The sequence below is a fragment of the Scyliorhinus torazame genome, chromosome 7, assembly GCF_047496885.1.
Source record: "Scyliorhinus torazame isolate Kashiwa2021f chromosome 7, sScyTor2.1, whole genome shotgun sequence".
Classification (NCBI taxonomy): Eukaryota; Metazoa; Chordata; class Chondrichthyes; order Carcharhiniformes; family Scyliorhinidae; genus Scyliorhinus; species Scyliorhinus torazame.
In genome coordinates this window covers 35,733,407-35,749,515 of record NC_092713.1, presented here as the reverse complement: position 1 = coordinate 35,749,515, position 16,109 = coordinate 35,733,407, and the positions used below count along the sequence as shown (strand labels likewise).

Below are 16,109 nucleotides of genomic sequence, written 5' to 3'. Positions count from 1 at the left end.
GGAAGCCTCACACTTGCAAATATCTAAAACCATTCCCTGGCGCAGTTTAAATTTGTCCACCAGCGCCTTCAAGTTTGGAAAGCTCCCATCTATTTTTTTTTTTGTAAAAAAAAATATTTATTAAGATTTTTTGACAACACAATTTTTCCCCCTTACAAACAATAACCCCCCCCCCCCCCCCCCCGGGTAACAAAATAACACAAAACCGCATTGAGCAAGATATATACATGGCAAAATTGTATATTTACATAGCTTTATAGACTGGCTCTTGCCCGCACGTGCCAGTTTCCCCCACCCTCCATGTTATCTCCCGCTCGTCCATCCCCTCAAACAGTCTCCCGTTTCCCCCCCCCCCCGCCCCCAGGGTTGCTGCTGCTGCTGACCGGCCTTCCTCTAACACTCCGCGAGGTAGTCTAGGAACGGTTGCCACCGCCTGTAGAACCCCTGCGCAGCCCCTCTCAAGACAAACTTAATCCTCTCCAACTTAATGAACCCGGCCATGTCATTTATCCAGGCCTCCAGGCTACGGGGCTTTGCCTCCTTCCACAATAACAAGATCCTTTGCCGGGCGACTAGGGACGCAAAGGCCAGAATTCCGGCCTCTTTCGCCTCCTGCACTCCCAGCTCATCCACTACTCCGAATATTGCTAGCCGCCAGCTTGGCTTGACCCGGACTTTCACCACCTGAGATATTGCTCCCGCCACTCCTCTCCAGAACCCCTCCAGTGCCGGGCATGACCAAAACGTGGACATGGTTCGCCGGACTCCCTGAACACCTTCCACATCTGTCCTCTACCCCAAAGAACCTACTCGACCTCGCCCCCGTCAAGTGCGCCCTGTGAACCACCTTAAATTGTATCAGGCTGAGCCTGGCACACGAGGAGGAGGAATTAACCCTACCTAGGGCATCAGCCCACAAACCTTCCTCGATCTCCTCCCCCAGTTCCTCCTCCCATTTACCCTTCAACTCTTCTGCTAGGGCTTCCCCCTCTTATTTCATCTCTTGGTGTATTGCCGAAACCTTGCCCTCCCCGACCCATACACCCGAGATCACCCTGTCTTGAAGTTCTTGTGCCGGGAGCAACGGGAATTCCCTGACCTGTCGCCTCACAAAAGCCCTCACCTGCATATATCTGAATGCATTTCCCGGAGGTAACTCAAACTTCTCCTCCAGTGCCCCTAGGCTCGCAAATGTCCTGTCAATGAACAGGTCTCCCATTCTTCTAATCCCCGCCCGATGCCAGCCCTGGAACCCCCCGTCCATCTTCCCTGGGACAAACCGGTGGTTACCCCTGATCGGGGACCACACCGAGGCTCCCACTGCACCCCTGTGCCGTCTCCACTGGCCCCAGATCCTTAACGTTGCCGCCACCACCGGGCTCGTGGTATACTTTGATGGCGAGAACGGCAGCGGTGCCGTCACCAACGCCCCCAAGCTCGTTCCTTTACAGGACGCCATCTCCATCCTCTTCCATGCCGCCCCCTCTCCCTCCATAACCCACTTGCGGATCATCGCCACATTTGCTGCCCAGTAGTAGCTCCCTAGGTTTGGCAGGGCCAACCCTCCTTGGTCCCTACTGCGTTCCAGGAACCCTCTCCTTACCCTCGTTGTCTTATTCACCCACACAAACCCCAAAATACTCCTGCTTACTCTCTTAAAAAAGCCCTTGGTGATCACGATGGGAAGCCACTGAAACACAAACAAAAACCTCGGAAGGACCATCATTTTGACCGACTGCACTCTACCCGCCAACGAAAGCGGCAACATGTCCCATCTTTTGAAGTCCGCCTCCATTGTCCACCAACCTCGTCAAATTCAATTTGTGTAGGGCCCCTCAACTCCTAGCTATCTGGATCCCCCAGATACCGAAAACTCCCCGTCGCCCTCCTCAGCAGTAGGCCCCCTATCCCTCTTTCTTGGTCCCCTGCCTGTAATACAAAAAGCTCACTCTTCCCTATATTGAGCTTATAGCCCGAGAACTCCCCAAACTCACTCAGAGTCTGCATGACCTCCACCATCCCCTCCATTGGGTCCGCCACGTACAACAGCAGATCATCCGCGTATAGTGACACCCGATGCTCTTCTCCCCCGCGAACCACCCCCCCCTCCATTTATTAGACTCCCTCAGTGCTATGGCCAAGGGTTCAATCGCCAATGCAAACAACAGGGGGCACCCCTGCCTCGTTCCTCGGTACAGCCGAAAGTACTCTGACCTCCGCCGGTTCGTCACCACACTCGCCACCGCGGGCACTGTAAAGGAGCTTAACCCAGCTAATAAACCCTCCCCCGAACCCAAACCTACGCAGCACTTCCCAGAGGTACTCCCACTCTACTCGGTCAAGGCCTTCTCCGCGTCTTTAGCTGCCACTATCTCCGCCTCTCCCTGCATCGATGGCATCATTATCACGTTTAAGAGCCGCCGCACGTTAGTGTTTAATTGCCTGCCCTTTACGAATCCCGCCTGGTCCTCATGTATCACCCCCGGTACACAGTCCTCAATCCTCGTGGCCAGCACTTTTGCCAATAACTTGGCGTCCACATTGAGGAGCAAAATTGGCCTGTACGATCCACGTTGCAGTGGGTCCTTGTCTCGCTTCAGAATCAAGGAAATTGTCGCCTCCGACATTGTCTGGGGCAGGGACCACTCCTCTCTTGCCTCGTTAAAGGTCCTCACAAGTAGCGGGGCCAATAGGTCCACATACTTTCTATAGAACTCCACCGGGAAACTGTCCGGCCCCGGGGCCTTCCCCGCCTGCATACTCCCCAGACCCTTACTCAGCTCCTCCAACCCGATTGATGCCCCCAAACCAGCCGCCTCTTGCTCCTCCACCCTCCGGAACCGCAGTTGGTCTAGGAATCGTCTTATCCCCTCTTTCTCTCTCCCCCCCCCCCCCCCCCCCCCCCCCCCCCCCCCCCCCCCGGGGGCTGGGATCTGTACAGCTCTTCATAGAAGGCCTTGAATACCTTGTTTATTTCGTTGCACTCCGAACCGTGGCTCCCCCTCCATCTTTGATTCCCCCTATTTCCCTCGCTGCCGTCCTCTTACGGCGCTGGTATGCCAGCATCCAGAAAGCTCCCATCTATAAACAGATCCCCCATCTTTCTAATTCCTGCCCTCTGCCAGCTCTGGAACCCGCCATCCAGCCTGCCCGGTATAAACCTGTGGTTGTTACAAATCGGGGTCCAGACCAACGCACCGTCCACCTTCTTATACCTCCTCATTGCCCCCAGATCCTCAGTGCCGCCACTACCACCGGACTTGTGGAGTACCGTGTGCCGGCGAGAACGGCAGGTGCCATTACCAATGCTCCCAGACTGGTGCCTTTACATGATGCCGTCTCTAACCGCTCCCATGCCGACCCCTCCCCATTACCCACTTCCTAATCATGACTATATTAGCCGCCCAGTAGTAGTTGCAGAAGTTCGGCAGCGCCAACCCACCCCCCGACTACGCTCCAACAACATTTTCTTCACCCGGGGGTTTTATTCGCCCACACAAAGCCCGAAATGATCTTGTTCACCTGCTTGAAAAAGGCCTTCGGGATGAAGATGGGGAGGCACTGAAAGATCAACAGAAATCTGGGGAGGATCGTCATTTTCACGGTCTGTACCCTCCCCGCCAGTTCCATCTCTTAAAGTCCCCTTCCATTTGCTCTACCAACCGGGAGCAGTGCATCTTGATATGCAGCCACTGTGCATCTGTGTAGATGGAGTCCAATGTTGTTGGGTATGCCAATCAAGTTGGCGGCTTTGTCCTGGGTGGTGTCAAGCTGTTTGTTTAATGGAGCTGCACTCCTCCTGGAGTTTCCACTTCACTCCTGACTTAGAATCATGGAATTCCTACAGTGCAGAAGGAGGCCATTCATCCATTTAAGTCGGCACCGACCCTCTGAAAGAGCACTCCATCCAAGCCCACTTCCCCACCATATCCCAATAACCCCACCTAACCGTTGGACACTTGAGGTCAATTTAGCATAGTCAATCCACCTAACCTGCCCCTCTTTGGACTGTGGGAGGAAACCGGGGGGCCCGGAGGAAACCCACGTGACATGGGGAAAATGTGTTTGCGCAGTCACCCAAAGCCAGAATTGAACTCCCATCCTAGCACTGAGAGACAGCAGTGTGCCATCGTGCAGGCCTTGTAGATTTGTGCCTTTATAGATGGTGGACAGGCTTTGGGGAATTGGGAGGTGAGTCACCCAGAATCCCCAGCCTCTGAACTGGTCTTGGTGGCCACACAGTATTTTATATGGCTCGTTCAGTTTCTAGTCTGTGTTAACCCTCGGGATTTTGATTTGCTGGGGATTTGGCGATGCCATGTCAAAGCGAGATGGTTAGATTGCCCCTTGTTGGAGATGGTCATTGCCTGAATTGCCACCTGCCAACCCAAGCCTGAATGTTGTTCAGGTCTTGCTGTAAACGGGCACAGTCTGCTTCACTATCTTGAGTTTCAAATTGAAACGCTCAACATCCACATCTCTAGCCTGCAGGAGGGGGGAAAAGTCATTGAAACAGCTGAAGATGGTTATGCTTAGGACACTACCCTGCAGAACTCCTGCATCAATGCCTTGTGGCCGAGATGATCTGCCTCCAACAATCTCACCTAGTATAAAAGGAAGATCATTATGACTCAACCTATGGCGCATTTCCCCCGATTCCTAATAACTCCAGTTTTACTTGGGTTTCCTATATGCCAGGCTTTTTCAAAGTGAAGGGTCGTGGACTGGTATAAAAAGGGTCGCGGCGCACTCTGAATTAACATGGGTATCCCAACTACTGGTAAGATCAGCAGGATCACAAACAGAAAAAGTTCCACGGAAATGGCTAATGTGAGGTGAGATACGGGAGAATGTTTGTCCCAGGAGTGAGAAGCAGTTCAGACAGATCATTAAGTACATGAAAATAAAATAAAATATAAAGAAAATACATAATAGGCGACACAAAGTACACATGTAAATACATAGACACCGACATTGGGTGAAGCATACAGAAGTGCAGTATTAATCAGGTCAGACCATAAGAGGGTCATTTAGGAGTCTGCTAACAGCGGGGAAGAAGCTGTTTTTGAATCTGTTTCTGCGTGTTCTCAGACTTTTGTATCTATTCCCGATGGAAGAAGTTGGAAGAGCGAGTAAGCCGGGTGGGAGGAGTCTTTGATTATGCTGCCCGCTTTCCCCAGGCAGTGGGAGGTGTAGATGGAGTCAATGGATGGGAGGCAGGTTTGTGTGATGGACTGAGCTGTGTTCACGACTCTCTTGCGGTCTTGGGCCGAGCAGTTGCTATATCAGGCTGTGATGCATCTGTAAAGGCTGGTCAGAGTTAATGTGGACATGCCGAATTTCCTTAGTTTCATGAGGAAGGATAGGCGCTGTTGTGCTTTCTTGGTGGTAGTGTCGACATGGGTGGACCAGGGCAGATTTTTGGTGATGTACACCCATAGGAATTTGAAGCTGTTAACCATCTCCACCTTAGCCCAATTGATGCTGACAGGGGTCTGTACTGTCCTGCTAGAAATGCCATTTTCTAGTTACCCATGTTACGTGGAGGCTCTGCCTCTCACGTGGATGTAAATGATTCCATGGGACTACACTGAATAAGAGCAGGGAATTATCCCTGATGTCCTAACTAACGTTTATCCCTCAATCAACATCACAAAAACGCATTATCTGGGGCGGGATTCACTAACCGCGTTAGCCCAGTGACCAGAGAATCCCACCCGAGGTCAATGAATTTTTCCATTGTCAGCTTCTAGCCCGTGGCGATCTTGCGGCAGGTGGGGCGGAAGAATCCAGCCCCTGGTTTTTGCATATTGCTGTTTGTGGGATTTGCTGTGCATAAATTGGCATTCCAGCATTGACTGTACTTCATTGGTTGCAAACTACTTTATACTCGTGTAGTTGTGATGGTGCTAGAAAAAATATAAATCTTTGTTTCTTTTTGAATAATTCAAACATTGATATCAACCTCGTGGCTCTCCTCTGCCCTCTGCGCTTTGAATATATCTCAACTTTCATAAAGTCAGTAGTTTTGCAACACAGAAAGAGGCCCTTTGGCTCATCATGTCTGTGCCAGCCATCAAGTGGCAAAGTGGGGCCCGGTTTGAAAAACACTTGTTATATGCCACACTCTCAAATGCTACTTTGATATCAAAGGCAGCCACTCTCGCCTTTCATTCCAAAATGCAGTGCAACTGATGGATTCCTTTTGAATTGCAGTCACTCGTGTAGAAAATTATTGCAGTCATTTTACACTTGGCCAGATGCTACACACAGCATTGAGATAAATCACCAAATATGTTTTGGGTTTAGTTAATAGGTTACAGTTGACCAGAAAACTGGGAGACCTCTCCTGCTCAGTGCAATGCGATCTACCTGCCCTACATTGGTGGGGGGGGGGGGGGGGGGGGTGGGATCTTTTGAAATTTCTTTGGGTTTCATGGATTAAATATTGTTTTTGGTTTTTTTTGGCATAAAATATTCTATTCGTGAAGTTATGCGTAATCTTTTAAAGTCCCACCACTATACACAAAGTAACCTCTACTCATAAAGTAGTAACTCTCATCCCCTGCCGCACAGGCGAGTAACATGTTCTGTTTTGTATCATTCTGGAATGAGTAGCATAGCTGAGAGAAGTGGAGGGTACAAGATTTGCTCTTGAGAGGAACATTGGGGCAGAATCTGTTTTGTGATGCAGACCTTCAACTGTGGAGTAGACCTTCACATGTGGAGTGTCACACATGAGACTGGGTTGTAATTTACCCATAGGTTACCATGAGAAATTGATGGGAAAACAAACAGCTCTGGGAGTTTATTGACCTGTGCACATTGGGGCTCACAGATTAGGTTTGTGTTTATGGTTGTATAGCTGCATAATGGAAAAAGTGGATGTGTATTGCATTCTGTGTATTCAGCTTTAATGATGAACGTGAGCAGGGAATACCAAAAGACTACAGAATTGACCAGATAATCTCTGTTGTGCTGGTTTTATTCTGAAGATTGCATAAATATGTATTTGGGTGCTGGAGTGCGATGTTCAGCATCAGGAAGGCTCTTTTGTGGGTTTTTTAAAATGTCCACCTCCGTCCATTCTCTCTCTCTCTCTCTCTCTCTCGAGTTGGCAACTCACTAACATGTTACATAACTAGCCTTCAACATTTCAATTTTCTTGCGATCATCACCAGCCATAAATAACGTGGCGACCCAGTTAATCTGCTTCTTAACTGCAGGCTTCAGTGCGCAGAGGAGTCTTGTGTGGATACCCTTCGAGCCGTTGAAGTAGCATGGGCGTATCCACTTTTGGCATTTTTTTGTTGCACCAAGTGACTTGCTTGGTAATACTTAGTGCCACTTACCAGCCCAAGTTGATAACTGCTGAATCCCCCACTATCAATATCCTGAGTGTTACCATTGACCAAAACCTTTACAAGCCATATACATACTATGGCTACAGGAGCAGGTCATGGGCTCAGAATTCTGTGGTGAGTAACTTACTTCCTGACTCTTCAAAGCTTGCCTACGCCGACCATCTCCAAGTCAGGACTGTCCAATTGTCTCGATGAGCATGACTCCACTGAAGAAACTCTCACCCAGGACAAAGCTGGCTGCTTGATTGGCATGCTATCCACCACCTTCAACATTCACTCCCTCTACCACAGACAGTGTTAGCAGCATGTACCATATACTAGATATACTGCAGCAACCCTCCCAAGACTCCTTTGACACCATCTTCCAAACCTGCAACCTCTACCACCTCGAAGGACCAGATCAACAGATGCATGGGAACACCACCAACTGCAAGTACTCCTCCAAGCCACAACTTAACCTGGACCAGAGCCATAATCTTTTAAAGTTTTAATGAAAAAGAATTTGCATTACAGAAATGTAGAATTAGATTTCCAGGGCCAGAGGTTGTTCAGTGGTTATGACTTTGCAGTGTTTTTAAAACTAGGTACACCTCATTAACAAGGTGAAACTTTTTCAGCATTCACGTTTTCATCACTTCAGTGATTTCTAAAGATTGTGGTAGCCAATCAGTGAAGGAAGAAACCAGAGGCAGACTTTGCTTGGTATAGATTAATTCAGAGTGCAACATTAAATGTATATGCCTCCTAGCTTGAGCCCCCAGCCCCTCTTTTTTCTTTTAAGTTTAAAGTTGCCACTTTTCTTAAGACTGTCTTCAACCACTGAAGCCATATAGGGTCCATCGCTGGCGTTGCAGTGAATACACCACATCCATTGCTGCCACCGTTTGGCACTTGTTGCGTGCGGTTTATGGCGTTATCCAGGAACACACCACATGCACCTTCTGGATTTTCTCCATGTTAACTGTGCATGTGCAGACAGATGCTGCTGTCGGTTTCACAGGCTAATTATGGCGAAAGCTGACAGTTTCGCCAATCGCAACACAAAAATCCAAATCCGGACTATCGAAGGTGAAAATGTTCAATACAAAGTGGACAAGCCATACTTGATAACCTGTACAAACAAGACCATCATCAGAATAGTCATCTTGGAAAACTACAAGGCAATTGTGAGTTCAAGAATGATCCTATCAAGCAAAAACTGCAAACATCTCCTGATCAGTTCAATTTTGCTTAACTTGATTTAGGCAATGATCAGATTCTCACACCTTGAGTGTTCAAGCATTGTTAATGTACTTTTTTAAAAAAGAGATTGATCCATGTTAAAATATTGAGATATGCAGCCTCCTAACTTGAAAATGCTAACATTGGCACCCTCTTCTATCCCATAAAGCTCATGGGATCAATTTTTCTCAAATAACAAAGAAAAGTACAGCACAGGAACAGGTCCTTCAGCCCTTCAAACCTGTGCCGACCATGCTGCCCGTCTAAACTAAAATCTTCTACACCTTCCTGGGTCCGTATCCCTCTATTCCCATCCTATTCATGTATTTGTCAAGATGCCCCTTAAATGTCACTATCGTCCCTGCTTCCACCACCTCCTCCGGTAGCGAGTTCCAGGCACCCACTACCCTCTGCGTAAAAGACTTGCCTCGTACATCTACTCTAAACCTTGCCCCTCTCACCTTAAACCTATGCCCCCTAGTAATTGACCCCTCTACCCTGGGAAAAAGCCTCTGACTATCCACTCTGTCTATGCCCCTCATAATTTTGTAGACCTCTATCAGGTCGCCCCTCAACCTCTGTCGTTCCAGTGAGAACAAACAGAGTTTATTCAACTGCTCCTCATAGCACGGTAACATTGTGGATAGCACAATTGCTTCACAGCTCCAGGGTCCCAGGTTCGATTCCGGCTTGGGTCACTGTCTGTGCGGAGTCTGCACATCCTCCCCGTGTGTGCGTGGGTTTCCTCTGGGTGCTCCAGTTTCCTCCCACAGTCCAAAGATGCGCAGGTTAGGTGCATTGGCCATGATAAATTGTCCTTCGTGTTGGGTGGGGTTACTGGGTTATGGGGATAGGGTGGAGGTGTTGACCTTGGGTAGGGAGCTCTTTCCAAGAGCCGGTGCAGACTCGATGGGCCAAATGGCCTCCTTCTGCACTGTAAATTCTATGATAGCAAATGCCCTCCATACCAGGCAACATCCTGGTAAATCTCTTCTGCACCCTCTCTAAAGCCTCCGTATCCTTCTGGTAGTGTGGCGACCAGAATTGAACACTACCCTTCCAAAACAGCTGTCTGGTTTGCAAGCCAGATGTTTAATCTTTTTCAACACTAAACCTTCTGACAGAAAGCAGTATTTTACTGACCTGCAGTATATATGTCTGTGGTGGCAGCTTATTAAGAGTGCTGGGAAAATGTACTGCCTACTATCAGCTTACTTTTCCTTTTGCCTAGCCAAGTGCAGAGGTTTTCATTTTTTCAACAAATAAGTAAAACCGAGACCAAAGGTTCCACAAAGGTGTTTCCTGGATGCTTAGTGTAGATCATTTTAATTTTCGCATTACTTTTGATCCTTTAGCAGTTGAAATCCAATCCATTTAAGCAATATGCTGTAACTAGTCCTGAAATCCAGAAACACCAGGTGTTCAGACTTTTTTGAGCAGGTCCATAGAGCTCCAGCTTGCCACTATCGCTGTAAAGGAAAAAGTAAATTGCGTCATATAGTGAACATGTGATGGTTTAGTAATGATCTTGCTTTACTGAAGAAAACAGATGGGGCCTTTGTCTATTTCACATGCAGGAGAGTGACAATATGGATGATGGAGGAAGAGCAGTCCGCTATGTAAGAAATTAAAACAAGTCTTTTTGCAATGGTGATACACTGCCAATCTTTCTGGGAAAGGAGATTGGTAAATTAAAAAAATATATTGAATATTTAGTAAATAATCGTACCTCCCCAACCTGGGGCTGTTGGTAATGCTAACCCCTTTCGTGTTTGATTCAGAACAAAAACGCCCACGCCTTAGAACATAGAACATAGAACGATACAGCGCAGTACAGGCCCTTCGGCCCACGATGTTGCACCGAAACAAAAGCCATCTAACCTACACTATGCCATTATCATCCATATGCTTATCCAATAAACTTTTAAATGCCCTCAATGTTGGCGAGTTCACTACTGTTGCAGGTAGGGCATTCCACGGCCTCACCACTCTTTGCGTAAAGAACCTACCTCTGACCTCTGTCCTATATCTATTACCCCTCAGTTTAAAGCTATGTCCCCTCGTGCCAGCCATTTCCATCCGCGGGAGAAGGCTCTCACTGTCCACCCTATCCAACCCCCTGATCATTTTGTATGCCTCTATTAAGTCTCCTCTTAACCTTCTTCTCTCCAACGAAAACAACCTCCAGTCCATCAGCCTTTCCTCATAAGATTTTCCCTCCATACCAGGCAACATACTGGTAAATCTCCTCTGCACCCGCTCCAAAGCCTCCACGTCCTTCCTATGATGCGGTGACCAGAACTGTACGCAATACTCCAAATGCGGCCGTACCAGAGTTTTGTACAGCTGCAACATGACCTCCTGACTCCGGAACTCAATCCCTCTACCAATAAAGGCCAACACTCCATAGGCCTTCTTCACAACCCTATCAACCTGGGTGGCAACTTTCAGGGATCTATGTACATGGACACCTAGATCCCTTTGCTCATCCACACTTCCAAGAACTTTACCATTAGCCAAATATTCCGCATTCCTGTTATTCCTTCCAAAGTGAATCACCTCACACTTCTCTACATTAAACTCCATTTGCCACCTCTCAGCCCAGCTCTGCAGCTTATCTATGTCCCTCTGTAACCTGCTACATCCATCCACACTGTCGACAACACCACCGTCTTTAGTGTCGTCTGCAAATTTACTCACCCACCCTTCTGCGCCTTCCTCTAGGTCATTGATAAAAATGACAAACAGCAACGGCCCCAGAACAGATCCTTGTGGTACGCCACTTGTAACTGAACTCCATTCTGAACATTTCCCATCAACCACCACCCTCTGTCTTCTTTCAGCTAGCCAATTTCTGATCCACATCTCTAAATCACCCTCAATCCCCAGCCTCCGTATTTTCTGCAATAGCCTACCGTGGGGAACCTTATCAAACGCTTTACTGAAATCCATATACACCACATCAACTGCTCTACCCTTGTCTACCTGTTCAGTCACCTTCTCAAAGAACTCTATAAGGTTTGTGAGGCATGACCTACCCTTCACAAAGACATGCTGACTATCCCTGATCATATTCCTATCTAGATGATTATAAATCTTGTCTCTTATAATCCCCTCCAAGACTTTACCCACTACAGACGTGAGGCTCACCGGTCTATAGTTGCCGGGGTTGTCTCTGCTCCCCTTTTTGAACAAAGGGACCACATTTGCTATCCTCCAGTCCTCTGGCACTATTCCTGTAGCCAATGATGACATAAAAATCAAAGCCAAAGGTCCAGCAATCTCTTCCCTGGCCTCCCAGAGAATACTAGGATAAATCCCATCAGGCCCCGGGGACTTATCTATTTTCAGCCTGTCCAGAATTACCAACACCTCTTCCCTACGTACCTCAATGCCATCTATTCTAATAGCCTGGGTCTCAGCATTCTCCTCCACAACATTATCTTTTTCCTGAGTGAATACTGACGAAAAATATTCATTTAGTATCTCGCCTATCTCTTCAGACTCCACACACAACTTCCCATTCCTGTCCTTGACTGGTCCTTGAATGACCTTAGTCATTCGCTTATTCCTGACATACCTATAGAAAGCTTTTGGGTTTTCCTTGATCCTACATGCCAAATACTTCTCATGTCCCCTCCTTGCTCGTCTTAGCTCTCTCTTTAGATCCTTCCTCGTTACCTTGTAACTATCCATCGCCCCAACTGAAACTTCACACCTCATCTTCACATAGGCCTCCTTCTTCCTCTTAACAAGAGATTCCACTTCTTTGGTAAACCACGGTTCCCTCGCTCTACGCCTTCCTCCCTGCCTGACCGGTACGTACTTATCAAGAACACGCAGTAGCTGATCCTTGAACAAGCTCCACTTATCCAGTGTGCCCAACACTTGCAGCCTACTTCTCCAACCTATCCCCCCCAAGTCACGTCTAATGGCATCATAATTGTCTCCCCCCCCCCCCCCCCCCCCCCCCCCCCCCCCACACCCCCCAAGCTATAACTCTTGCCCTGCGGTGTATACTTATCCCTTTCCATCACGAATGTAAATGTCACCGAATTGTGGTCACTGTCCCCAAAGTGCTCTCCTACCTCCAAATCCAACACCTGGCCAGGTTCATTACCCAAATCCAACGTGGCCTCGCCTCTTGTTGGCCTGTCAACATATTGTGTCAGGAAACCCTCCTGCGCACACTGTACAAAAAACGACCCATCTAATGTACTCGAACTATATCTTTTCCAGTCAATATTTGGAAAGTTAAAGTCTCCCATAATAACTACCCTGTTACTTTCGCTCTTATCCAGGATCATCCTCGCCATCCTTTCCTCGACATCCCTAGAACTATTTGGAGGCCTATAGAAAACTCCCAACAGGGTGACCTCTCCTTTCCTGTTTCGAACCTCAGCCCATACTACCTCGGAAGATGAGTCCCCATCTAGCATCCTCTCCGCCACCGTAATACTGCTCTTGACTAGCAGCGCCACACCTCCCCCTCTTTTGCCTCCTTCTCTGAGCTTACTAAAACACCTAAACACCAGAACCTGCAACATCCATTCCTGTCCCTGCTCTATCCATGTCTCTGAAATGGCCACAACATCGAAGTCCCAGGTACCAACCCATGCTGCCAGTTCCCCTACCTTATTTCGTATACTCCTGGCATTGAAGTAGACACACTTCAAACCACCTACCTGCACACTGGCCCCCTCCTGCGACGTCAAATCTGTGTTCCTGACCTCTATACTCTCATTCTCCTGTACCCTAAAACTACAATCCAGGTTCCCATGCCCCTGCTGCATTAGTTTAAACCCCCCCCCAAAGAGCACTAACAAATCTCCCCCCCCCCCCCCCCAGGATATTTGTGCCCCTCAGGTTCAGATGTAGACCATCCTGTCTGTAGAGGTCCCACCTTCCCCAGAAAGAGCCCCAGTTATCCAGAAATCTGAATCCCTCCCGCCTGCACCATCCCTGTAGCCACGTGTTTAATCGCTCTCTCTCCCTATTCCTCATCTCACTATCACGTGGCACGGGCAACAACCCAGAGATAACAACTCTGTTTGTTCTAGTTCTGAGCTTCCATCCTAGCTCCCTGAAAGCCTGCCTGACATCCTTATCCCCTTTCCTACCTATGTCGTTAGTGCCAATGTGGACCACGACTTGGGGCTGCTCCCCCTCCCCCTTAAGGACCCGTAAAACACGATCCGAGACATCACGTACCCTTGCACCTGGGAGGCAACGTACCAAACGGGAGTCTCTCATGCTCCCACAAAATCTCCTATCTGTGCCCCTGACTTTCGAGTCTCCAATTACTAATGCTCTGCTCCTCTCCCCCCTTCCCTTCTGAGCAAAAGGGACAGACTCCGTGCCAGAGGCCCGTACCCCATGGCTTACCCCTGGTAAGTCCCCCCCCCCCCCACACAAGTATCCAAAGCGGTATACTTGTTTCTCAGGGGAACGACCGCAGGGGATCCCTGCACTGACTGCTTTTTCCCAGTCCCTCTTACAGTTCCCCATCTATCTCCAATCTTTGGTGTAACTAATTCCCTGAAGCTGCTATCTATGACCCCCTCTGCCTCCCGAATGATCCGAAGTTCTTCCAACTCCAGCTCCAGTTCCCTAACTCTGTCTTGGAGGAGCTGGAGATGGCAGCACTTCCTGCAGATAAAATCAGCAGGGACACTAATGGCATCCCTCACCTCAAACATCCTGCAGGAGGAACATTGCACTCCCTTCCCTGCCATCCCCCTAACTTTCAACCAAGATCTGGCTAACAACTAAATTTAAAAAAAAAAAAAATAATAATAATACAATATGGTACTTAACTCACACCAATAGGTTTTATTATTAGGTTAGAGGAGGAGGGCGGGTGGGAGACACTACACGTGTAGTGTCTCGGGTTTCCTCTCCACCAGAACTTATTGGTGAGGGACTTCCCAGAAGTCCGCGGGTCGAACTTCCTGTTCCCGCCTTTTTAAAAAAAAAAAAAAAAAAACAACAGCAGCAAAGAGGAACAGAAACGGGACCAGGTAAGTGTTTACTTAAATACTCACCCACCAGCAGCCCCCGCACTCCGCTCCCGCTGAAACTCCCAAGAGATGCTCCTGCAAGGTAAGTTATTTTAAACTTCAATACTCACCCCCCGCGCTCTGCTCCCGCTGAAACTCCAAGTGATTGCCCCTGCAAGGTAAGTTATTTTAAACCTAAATACTCACCTACCGGCAACCCCTGCACGCCGCTTCCCAGAAGTCCGCGGGTCGAACTTCCTGTTCCCGCCTTAAAAAAAAAAAAAATTTATTAAAAAAAAACAACAGCAGCAAAGAGGAACAGAAACGGGACCAGGTAAGTGTTTACTTAAATACTCACCCACCAGCAGCCCCCCCGCACTCCGCTCCCGCTGAAACCCCAAGAGATGCTCCTTCTGAAAACTCTTCTTAATTTTCAAAGCATTGCCGTCTCTGGTATATAAGCTTTATTTTAATTAGTTGTTTAATGATCAGGGGTCTTTTAACAGCTATTTTACATCATGTTAGCTAAACAAATATTCAAGTAATGCTGAAAACTGATTGGGAGCAAACTCTGGGCACGAGGAGTGTGAAGCCCAATTATGTGTTACTTATGCAAACAGAATTCAATTGTGGATAAGTCTTGTGTGGGTTTGCTTTATCAAAAACAAAATTTAGTCTCAATGAAAGTATCAAAAAATCAGACCCAAGTGAACATGCCAGTTCATGCCTTCTCTCTAACTGCCTCATTTACTCTTTAAAAAAAAATAAACTAGCATTTATGGCTCACTGGTTTAAAATGTTGCATCTATTTTTGTTGTAGCTTACTGTCCTTCTCTTGTGCTTTCTCTCTTGTATTCTCTAATTTTTGGAACTAAGTCTGACAGGCAGAATGAAGGACGCAGATTGGCAGCGAGATTAAACTTTGTTCATAGAATCCTTACAGTGCAGAAGGAGGCCTTTGGCCCATTTAATCAGCACCTCTGTAAGAGCAGTCTACCTAGGCCTGCTCCTCCACCCTATCCCCATAATCTCACCTATCCTGCACATCTTTGGACTGTGGAAGGAACTGGAGCACCCAAAGGCCACTCCCACAGATACAGTGGGAATGTGCAAATTATCACCCACAATCTAACCCGAATTTCTGGTGTTGAGGCAGCTATGCTAGCCACTGTTCATGCTGCAGCCCGATCCAAAGAATTGAAAAGGGTAGCAAAATGGCTTCCTTCTCCACTGATGTCCCCTGGGCTGAATATTTCCAGGATTTTATTTATATTCCAGAAGAAAAAAAGTGAAAAGTGAAGGCCCAGACCTGATGGGAGAAAACTTAGCTCTGGGTAAAACTGCTCCTTTAGGTTTTGCAAATTAAGACATATGATGCTTCCAAAAAAAAAAGAATGGTCTATTCCCACATGTCAGAATGACAAATTCGGGGAGAGCTGGTAGTGAGGTTAGAGTCTAAGAGTCTAGGCATTATGTCTTTTGTGCAAAATATGTGCAGTGGAGATCAATTCATGAAACAATTAAC

At 47.8% G+C, this 16,109-nt stretch overlaps 1 protein-coding gene across 1 annotated transcript in view; it reads left to right on the top strand.

Annotated features, from left to right (window-relative positions):
* Window positions 1–16,109, top strand: part of cnn3a (calponin 3, acidic a) — a 94,139-nt gene that overhangs the window by 53,815 nt on the left and 24,215 nt on the right. The window lies entirely within an intron of this gene.